General features: G+C 59.6%; 1 protein-coding gene across 2 annotated transcripts in view; it reads right to left on the minus strand.

Moving 5' to 3' along the window:
- Positions 1–9,099, minus strand: part of rnf216 (ring finger protein 216) — a 227,172-nt gene extending 218,073 nt beyond the window's left edge. For both annotated transcript variants that reach the window (XM_070901274.1, XM_070901275.1), the window contains exon 1: positions 8,938–9,099. The gene's annotated coding sequence lies outside the window, so the exon portion shown is untranslated. The remainder of the gene's footprint in view (positions 1–8,937) is intronic.
- Positions 9,100–9,947: the final 848 nt, after the last annotated feature.

Consider the following 9,947-nt stretch of genomic DNA (forward strand, 5'->3'; position numbering starts at 1 on the left):
TTTAGTAGACAAGGCGGCGGACAATCAGCACACCAGGATCCCACAAACAGCTAATGCAATAAAGATCATCAGTTTCTGATGGTGTCGCTCAAGGGAGAAATGCTGGCTACAATGCCGGAAGAATTTCCTGCTCTTTTTGAACAAGAACTGTGGGACTCTTCTACGCCTGCCTGAACAGTCAGAGAGGACATTGGTTTTAACTCGCCAAGGCTTCTTCGGCAGCACCTCCCAAACCCGCGGCCTCTACCACCTAGAAGGACAAGGGCAGCAGGCGCATGGGAACACCACCACCTCCAAGTTCCCCTCCAAGGCACACACCAACCTGCCTTGAAAATATATCACAGTTCCTTCATCGTCGCTGGGTCAAAATCTTGGAACTCCCTCCATAACAGCACTGCAGGAGTATCTGCACAGTCGGAGGTGCTGTCTTTTGGATGAGACGTTAAACTAAGGCCCCATCTGCTCTCTCAAAAACAGCTTCTCAGACAGTGCAGCACCTCCTCAGTGCTGCACTGAAACATCAACTTCATTTACGTGGTCAAGTCCTGGAGTGACACTTGAATTCATAACCTTCTGACTCGAGATACTGCCAGTGAACCACAACTGACACTAAAGAGAGAGTTCAGAAAAATTCAAGAGGATTGCAGGCGCATGGTGCATGTAGGCTCTGTCCCGAACCGTGACACGGGGAAGGGAATGTCCTCAACACCCAGTCGACCAGAGACATTAGACTGCTGAGGTACTGGGCTCAAGAAGATTCCAACAGTAGGAAAAGTTTCGCAGGCACTGGGCACCCTCAGGTATCTCATCAAAGTGGCTATTAATGTGTGAACGTTGACAGCGAGTGCCAGGAAGCTATTTAACGTCAAATGGGCAGGAGGCATTCACAGCTGGTACCCAATCTTATTCTCATGATTTCTAGGAACTGAGGGAAATCCTTATTAGTCGGGAAATTGTGTTGGGGAAATTGATAGAGATCGAAGGCAGATAAATCCCCATGGCCTGATGGACTGCATCCCAGAGTACTTAAGGAGGTGGCCTTGGAAATAGCGGATGCATTGACAGTCATTTTCCAACATTCCATCGACTCTGGATCAGTTCCTATGGAGTGGAGGGTAGCCAATGTAACCCCACTTTTTAAAAAAAGGAGGGAGAGAGAAAACAGGGAATTATAGACCGGTCAGCCCGACATCAGTAGTGGGTAAAATCAATTATTAAGGATGTCATAGCAGCGCATTTAGAAAGAGGTGTCATGATAGGTCCAAGTCAGCATGGATTTGTGAAAGGGACATCATGCTTGACAAATCTTCTGGAATTTTTTGAGGATGTTTCCAGTAGAGTGGACAAGGGAGAACCAGTTGATGTGCTGTATTTGGACTTTCAGAAGGCTTTCGACAAGGTCCCACACAAGAGATTAATGTGCAAAGTTAAAGCACATGGGATTGCGGGTAGTGTGCTAACATGGATTGAGAACTGGTTGGCAGACAGGAAGCAAAGAGTAGGAGTAAATGGGGACTTTTCAGAATGGCAGGCAGTGACTAGTGGGGTACTGCAAGGTTCTGTGCTGGGGCCCCAGCTGTTTACATTGTACATTAATGATTTAGACGAGGGGATTAAATGTAGTATCTCCAAATTTGCGGATGACACTAAGTTGGGTGGCAGTGTGAGCTGCGAGGAGGATGCTATGAGGCTGCAGAGTGATTTGGATAGGTTAGGTGAGTGGGCAAATGCATGGCAGATGAAGTATAATGTGGATAAATGAGAGGTTATCCACTTTGGTGGTAAAAACAGAGACACAGACCATTATCTGAATGGTGACAGATTAGGAAAAAGGGAGGTGCAACGAGACCTGGGTGTCATGGTACATTAGTCATTGAAGGTTGGCATGCAGGTACAGCAGGTGGTTAAGAAAGCAAATGGCATGTTGGCCTTCATAGCAAGGGGATTTGAGTACAGGGGCAGGGAGGTGTTACTACAGTTGTACAGGGCCTTGGTGAGGCCACACCTGGAGTATTGTGTACAGTTTTGGTCTCCTAACTTGGGGAAGGACATTCTTGCTATTGAGGGAGTACAGCGAAGGTTCACCAGACTGATTCCTGGGATGGCGGGACTGACATATCAAGAAAGACTGGATCAAATGGGTTTGTATTCACTGGAGTTCAGAAGAATGAGAGGGATCTCTCTGACAGGTTTAGACAGGTTAGATGCAGGAAGAATGTTCCCAATGTTGGGGAAGTCCAGAACCAGGGGTCACAGTCTAAGGATAAGGGGTAAGCCATTTAGGACCGAGATGAGGAGAAACTTCTTTACCCAGAGAGTGGTGAACCTGTGGAATTCTCTACCACAGAAAGTTGTTGAGGCCAATTCACTAAATATATTCAAAAATGAGTTATATGTAGTCCTTACTACTCGGGGGATCAAGGGGTATGGCGAGAAAGCAGGAATGGGGTACTGAAGTTGCATGTTCAGCCATGAACTCATTGAATGGCGGCGCAGGCTCGAAGGGCCGAATGGCCTACTCCTGCACCGAGTTTCTATGTTTCTAGTGTTATCATGCTAACACTAGTTAGTGTCAGCTACGGCCCAGTGAATAACACTCTCGCATCTGCGTCAGAAGGTTGTGGGTTCAAGTCCCACCCCAGGGACTTGAGCACAAAAAAAAAATCTAGGCTGATACTCCAATGCAGTGTTGAGGGAGCACTGCACTGTTAAAGGTGGCGTCTTTCGGATGAGGCATTAAACCGAGGCCATGTATGCTCTCTCAGGTGGACGTAAAAGATTCCATGGCAATATTTTGAAGAGCTCCCTGGTGTCCTGGCCAAAATTTATTCCTCAATCAACATCACGAAAAACAGATTATCTGGTCATTATCACCAACATGCTCAAACTGGCTGCTGTGTTTCCTTCATTACAACAGTGACTACACTTCAAAAAGTACTTCATTAACTGTAAAGTGCTTTGGGAAGTCCTGAGGTTGCGAAAGGCGCTATATAAATGCAAGTCTTTCTTTTTCTACGTGCAGGAACCCTGGCTGATTTTCCCCTTCCAAAGCCCAACGACTAAATGTGGCAATTGTTCCGCTGTCCGACACCGATCGGCTAACTCCGAAAAGGTCAGGGATTAAACCTACAACCCTCCTGTCTGTACAGCTCATAATAAACGGCGAGAAAGCTGTTATAGTCATTGCTGGAGTATTTTAAAGCTATTCGAAACTTTTGCATGTGTTTCGCAGGGCATATTGCAAGCCCAGTCCAGCGAATTTATAAACAGAATGATCAACTGTGACTCAACAGGTCAATTTGAAAATGTGACCTCTTGCGAAGCACGTCAACCAGGTGCACAATGGAAATCCATTTGCACGTAGTTCCAAGCACCTTTATCTTAAATTATCTTCAGGACAAAGCCAGCAGTCTGTGTTGTGACTTGCTTTGCGATGGAAGTGTTCTTGCAGAGTTAGAATGTGCCAACTCCTGCATGACTGAAAGGCAATGGCTGAGATCTGGTGATTGCATGTCGATTCCATGTCTGTTGCAGACTCATAGCCGGCCTGCATTTATTTATGTCCTTGGATCAAACTCACACGACTGTTGAGAGAGCTGACTGAGTGCGACCATATGATTATGGCAAGAAGTGAGCTGGCTCCAGAGGAGAATTTTTAGTTTTTAAAATTTAGAACGGCTGAACTATTTTCCACATGTCGTGCAAGGAACTCGGAATCTGTACAGTTCACAGCCTTTTTTTGGGGGTGGGAAGAAGAACAAACAATAGCAGATTCACTCGACTGTCATAACCACATCAGCTAGAATGGGAATAGAAACTAAAACTGCAGATTGGCCACATGTCTCCAAACATCCAGTCCCCATAGCTCACACGGATACAGATTACATTCTAAAACACAGGCAGCATCCGATCAAAGGGGCTGAAATCAATCCAAGCACAGTTCTTAAAGTAAACAAAAAATACGCCCCTCCTCAATCTGTTCCAAAACGTCTTGATGACCGACTGAACATGAGACAGGCAGGGTGAGATAAAGCTGCTCTGTGGAAGGCCCCTTAAAGTAGTGGCAAACAGGGCGTGAGGGAGGTGGGGGCGAGGAGGGAGGCAGGGAAGGAGGTGGGGGGGGAAGAAGTGGGGAGATAGGAGGGTGGTGAGGGAGGGGACAGGGTGGCGTGAGCTAAAAGGGGTGTAGGGGGTTTGGGAGGAGGGGGGGGCGTGGTGGGGTGAGGGGGGGGCGTGGTGGGGTGAGGGGGGGGCGTGGTGGGGTGAGGGGGGGGCGTGGTGGGGTGAGGGGGGGGCGTGGTGGGGTGAGGGGGGGGCGTGGTGGGGTGAGGGGGGGGCGTGGTGGGGTGAGGGGGGGGCGTGGTGGGGTGAGGGGGGGGCGTGGTGGGGTGAGGGGGGGGCGTGGTGGGGTGAGGGGGGGGCGTGGTGGGGTGAGGGGGGGGCGTGGTGGGGTGAGGGGGGGGCGTGGTGGGGTGAGGGGGGGGCGTGGTGGGGTGAGGGGGGGGCGTGGTGGGGTGAGGGGGGGGCGTGGTGGGGTGAGGGGGGGGCGTGGTGGGGTGAGGGGGGGGCGTGGTGGGGTGAGGGGGGGGCGTGGTGGGGTGAGGGGGGGGCGTGGTGGGGTGAGGGGGGGGCGTGGTGGGGTGAGGGGGGGGCGTGGTGGGGTGAGGGGGGGGCGTGGTGGGGTGAGGGGGGGGCGTGGTGGGGTGAGGGGGGGGCGTGGTGGGGTGAGGGGGGGGCGTGGTGGGGTGAGGGGGGGGCGTGGTGGGGTGAGGGGGGGGCGTGGTGGGGTGAGGGGGGGGCGTGGTGGGGTGAGGGGGGGCGTGGTGGGGTGAGGGGGGGGCGTGGGGGGGGCGTGGTGGGGTGAGGGGGGGGCGTGGTGGGGTGAGGGGGGGGCGTGGTGGGGTAGGGGGGGGCGTGGTGGGGTAGGGGGGGGCGAGGGGGGGGCGTGGTGGGGTGAGGGGGGGGCGTGGTGGGGTGAGGGAGGGGGGGCGTGGTGGGGTGAGGGAGGGGGGGCGTGGTGGGGTGAGGGAGGGGGGGCGTGGTGGGGTGAGGGAGGGGGGGCGTGGTGGGGTGAGGGAGGGGGGGCGTGGTGGGGTGAGGGAGGGGGGGCGTGGTGGGGTGAGGGAGGGGGGGCGTGGTGGGGTGAGGGAGGGGGGGCGTGGTGGGGTGAGGGAGGGGGGGCGTGGTGGGGTGAGGGAGGGGGGGCGTGGTGGGGGGAGGGGGGGCGTGGTGGGGTGAGGGAGGGGGGGCGTGGTGGGGTGAGGGAGGGGGGGCGTGGTGGGGTGAGGGAGGGGGGGCGTGGTGGGGTGAGGGAGGGGGGGGCGTGGTGGGGTGAGGGAGGGGGGCATGGTGGGGTGAGGGAGGGGGGCATGGTGGGGTGAGGGAGGGGGGCATGGTGGGGTGAGGGAGGGGGGCATGGTGGGGTGAGGGAGGGGGGGCATGGTGGGGTGAGGGAGGGGGGGGGGAGGGGGGGGCATGGTGGGGTGAGGGCGGGGGGGGCATGGTGGGGTGAGGGCGGGGGGGGCATGGTGGGGTGAGGGCGGGGGGGGCATGGTGGGGTGAGGGCGGGGGGGGCATGGTGGGGTGAGGGAGGGGGGGCATGGTGGGGTGAGGGAGGGGGGGCATGGTGGGGTGAGGGAGGGGGGCATGGTGGGGTGAGGGAGGGGGGCATGGTGGGGTGAGGGAGGGGGGCATGGTGGGGTGAGGGAGGGGGGCATGGTGGGGTGAGGGAGGGGGGCATGGTGGGGTGAGGGAGGGGGGCATGGTGGGGTGAGGGAGGGGGGCATGGTGGGGTGAGGGAGGGGGGCATGGTGGGGTGAGGGAGGGGGGCATGGTGGGGTGAGGGAGGGGGGCATGGTGGGGTGAGGGAGGGGGGCATGGTGGGGTGAGGGAGGGGGGCATGGTGGGGTGAGGGAGGGGGGCATGGTGGGGTGAGGGAGGGGGGCATGGTGGGGTGAGGGAGGGGGGCATGGTGGGGTGAGGGAGGGGGGCATGGTGGGGTGAGGGAGGGGGGCATGGTGGGGTGAGGGAGGGGGGCATGGTGGGGTGAGGGAGGGGGGCATGGTGGGGTGAGGGAGGGGGGCATGGTGGGGTGAGGGAGGGGGGCATGGTGGGGTGAGGGAGGGGGGCATGGTGGGGTGAGGGAGGGGGGCATGGTGGGGTGAGGGAGGGGGGCATGGTGGGGTGAGGGAGGGGGGCATGGTGGGGTGAGGGAGGGGGGCATGGTGGGGTGAGGGAGGGGGGCATGGTGGGGTGAGGGAGGGGGGCATGGTGGGGTGAGGGAGGGGGGCATGGTGGGGTGAGGGAGGGGGGCATGGTGGGGTGAGGGAGGGGGGCATGGTGGGGTGAGGGAGGGGGGCATGGTGGGGTGAGGGAGGGGGGCATGGTGGGGTGAGGGAGGGGGGCATGGTGGGGTGAGGGAGGGGGGCATGGTGGGGTGAGGGAGGGGGGCATGGTGGGGTGAGGGAGGGGGGCATGGTGGGGTGAGGGAGGGGGGCATGGTGGGGTGAGGGAGGGGGGCATGGTGGGGTGAGGGAGGGGGGCATGGTGGGGTGAGGGAGGGGGGCATGGTGGGGTGAGGGAGGGGGGCATGGTGGGGTGAGGGAGGGGGGCATGGTGGGGTGAGGGAGGGGGGCATGGTGGGGTGAGGGAGGGGGGCATGGTGGGGTGAGGGAGGGGGGCATGGTGGGGTGAGGGAGGGGGGCATGGTGGGGTGAGGGAGGGGGGCATGGTGGGGTGAGGGAGGGGGGCATGGTGGGGTGAGGGAGGGGGGCATGGTGGGGTGAGGGAGGGGGGCATGGTGGGGTGAGGGAGGGGGGCATGGTGGTGTGAGGGAGGGGGGCATGGTGGGGTGAGGGAGGGGGGCATGGTGGGGTGAGGGAGGGGGGCATGGTGGGGTGAGGGAGGGGGCATGGTGGGGTGAGGGAGGGGGGCATGGTGGGGTGAGGGAGGGGGGCATGGTGGGGTGAGGGAGGGGGGCATGGTGGGGTGAGGGAGGGGGGCATGGTGGGGTGAGGGAGGGGGGCATGGTGGGGTGAGGGAGGGGGGCATGGTGGGGTGAGGGAGGGGGGCATGGTGGGGTGAGGGAGGGGGGCATGGTGGGGTGAGGGAGGGGGGCATGGTGGGATGAGGGAGGGGGGGCATGGTGGGGTGAGGGAGGGGGGCATGGTGGGGTGAGGGAGGGGGGAGCATGGTGGGGTGAGGGAGGGGGGAGCATGGTGGGGTGAGGGAGGGGGGAGCATGGTGGGGTGAGGGAGGGGGGAGCATGGTGGGGTGAGGGAGGGGGGAGCATGGTGGGGTGAGGGAGGGGGGAGCATGGTGGGGTGAGGGAGGGGGGCATGGTGGGGTGAGGGAGCGGGGGGTGTGTGTGGGGTGGGGGAGGTGTGTGTGGAGTGGGGGGGGGTGTGTGTGGGGTGGGGGGGGGTGTGTGTGTGGGGGGTGGGGGAGGTGTGTGGGGGGGGGGGTGTGTGTGTGGGGGGGGGGTGTGTGTGTGTGGGGGGGGGGTATGTGTGTGTGTCTGGGGGGGTATGTGTGTGTCTGTGTGTGCGGGGGGGGGGGTATGTGTGTGTCTGTGTGTGGGGGGGGTTATGTGTGTGTGTCTGTGTGTGGGGGTGGGGGGGGTGTCTGTGTGTGGGGGTGGGGGGGGGGTGTCTGTGTGTGGGGGTGGGGGGGGGGGGGTGTCTGTGTGTGTGTGTGGGGGGGTGTGTGTGTGGGGTGTGTGTGTGGGGGGGGGGTATGTGTGTGTGGGGGGTGTATGTGTGTGTGGGGGGGGGTATGTGTGTGTGTGTGGCGGGGGGTTATGTGTGTGGGTGAGGGGGGTATGTGTGTGTGGTGGCGGGGGGGGGTATGTGTGTGTGTGTGTCTGTGTGTGGGTGGGGGGGTATGTGTGTGTGTGTGTGTGGGGGGGGTATGTGTGTGTCTGTGTGTGGGTGGGGGGGTATGTGTGTGTGGGGGGGAGTATGTGTGTGTCTGGGGGGGTATGTGTGTGTGTGTGTGGGGGGGGTATGTGTGTGTCTGTGTGTGGGTGGGGGGGGTATGTGTGTGTGGGGGGGGGTATGTGTGTGTGGGGGGGGGTATGTGTGTGTCTGGGGGGGGGGGGTATGTGTGTGTCTGTGGTGGCGGGGGGGGGGGGTATGTGTGTGTCTGTGTGTGGGGGGGGGGGTATGTGTGTGTCTGTGTGTGGGGGGGGGGGTATGTGTGTGTCTGTGTGTGTGTGTGGGGGGGGGGGTATGTGTGTGTGGGGGGGGGGGTATGTGTGTGTGTCTGTGGGGGGGGGTATGTGTGTGTGGTGGCGGGGGGGGGTATGTGTGTGTCTGTGTGTGGGGGGGGGGGGGGGTAAGTGTGTGTGTGTGTGTGGGGGCGGGGGGGTAAGTGTGTGTGTGTGTGGGGGGGGGGGTAAGTGTGTGTGTGTGTGTGTGGGGGGGGTAAGTGTGTGTGTGTGTGTGGTGGCGGGGGGGGGGGTATGTGTGTGTGTGTGGGGGGGGGGGTATGTGTGTGTGGTGGCGGGGGGGGGGTATGTGTGTGTCTGTGGGGGGGGGGGTATGTGTGTGTGGTGGCGGGGGGGGGTATGTGTGTGTCTGTGTGTGGGGGGGGGGGTAAGTGTGTGTGTGTGTGTGTGGGGGGGGGGGGTAAGTGTGTGTGTGTGTGTGGGGGGGGGGGGTATGTGTGTGTGGGGGGGGGGGTATGTGTGTGTGGTGGCGGGGGGGGGGGGGTATGTGTGTGTGGTGGCGGGGGGGGGGGGTATGTGTGTGTGTGTGTGTGGGGGGGGGGGGGGTATGTGTGTGTGTGGTGGCGGGGGGGGGGGTATGTGTGTGTGTCTGTGGGGGGGGGTATGTGTGTGTGGTGGCGGGGGGGGGGGGTATGTGTGTGTGTCTGTGTGTGGGTGGGTGCGTGTCCCTCCACCCTCGGCCCGGGAAGGAGTTTCTCGGCTTCTCTCACCTACTCTGAGGGGAGGCCGGATCCGGCTGCTGCTCCTTCGCCCCCTTTCGCGCTTTGCTCTGAGACCGGTGCCGCTGAAGTGACGCTCACTCGGGACCCCGCTAACGCATTGTTTCCTCTCAGCCAGACGTCCCAGCTCAGGCCCGACTCCCTCAGCCCGGCGCCTGCAAACACAGGAACTGACGCAACTCGCGTCACCACGCTCGCCCTCGGCCACCAGGTGCCGCCGCGCGGAGGTTTGTGGGGGTTGTAGTCCTGTCCAGACACAACATGCTCAGCAGGTCCAGGCAGCATCTGTGCACAGAGAAACACATTTTGGGCTAGAAATTCGGATTTTGGCGAATGGTTTTTAAGACAGAGATAGACAGTTTCTTAACTGATAAGGGAATATGGGGAGCGGGCAAGGAAGTGGACCTGAGTCCATGATCCGATCAGCCATGGTCATATTAAATGGCGGAGCAGGCTCGAGGGGCCATCTGACCTACTCCTGCTCCTCGTTCTTATGTTCTTATGAATACCCTGTATTTATTCACCAAAAGTACCGCTTTCACTCCGCGACCGCTACAAGGCCTAAAAATCAAGCTTCAATTTGCGCAGCGGTAAAAAAAATCGGCGCTGCACGACGATTCATGGCGCAAACCACGAATTCTCTGCAACTTTACTCCGATGCCAATACTGCTGCGAGAGAGGCCTTAGGAGGGGGAAAAAACACTAAAATTATTGCAAAAATTTTTTTAAATCACATTCGCAAGACACGGAATGAGAGAATCGCTGCAAAAGAATTAAAGAATAAAAACTTTAATTTCCCTTTTTTGCAGGTCTTCATACTGACTGCTGCTCCAAGGGTTGCAACGCAGCTTTTTCCCTGGTGTTTTTTTTCACATAGAATACAGGTGCGCGCTGAGCAAAATTTTTGGTTTGGCGAAAGCGCTATTTCAAGTCTTGCACGGCGGCAGTCCTCTCCCCAGCTATACTTAAAAACCACCGCCGCAAGACTTCTCTGAATTTCC

This window comes from Pristiophorus japonicus, chromosome 15 (assembly GCF_044704955.1).
Source record: "Pristiophorus japonicus isolate sPriJap1 chromosome 15, sPriJap1.hap1, whole genome shotgun sequence".
Taxonomy (NCBI): Eukaryota; Metazoa; Chordata; class Chondrichthyes; family Pristiophoridae; genus Pristiophorus; species Pristiophorus japonicus.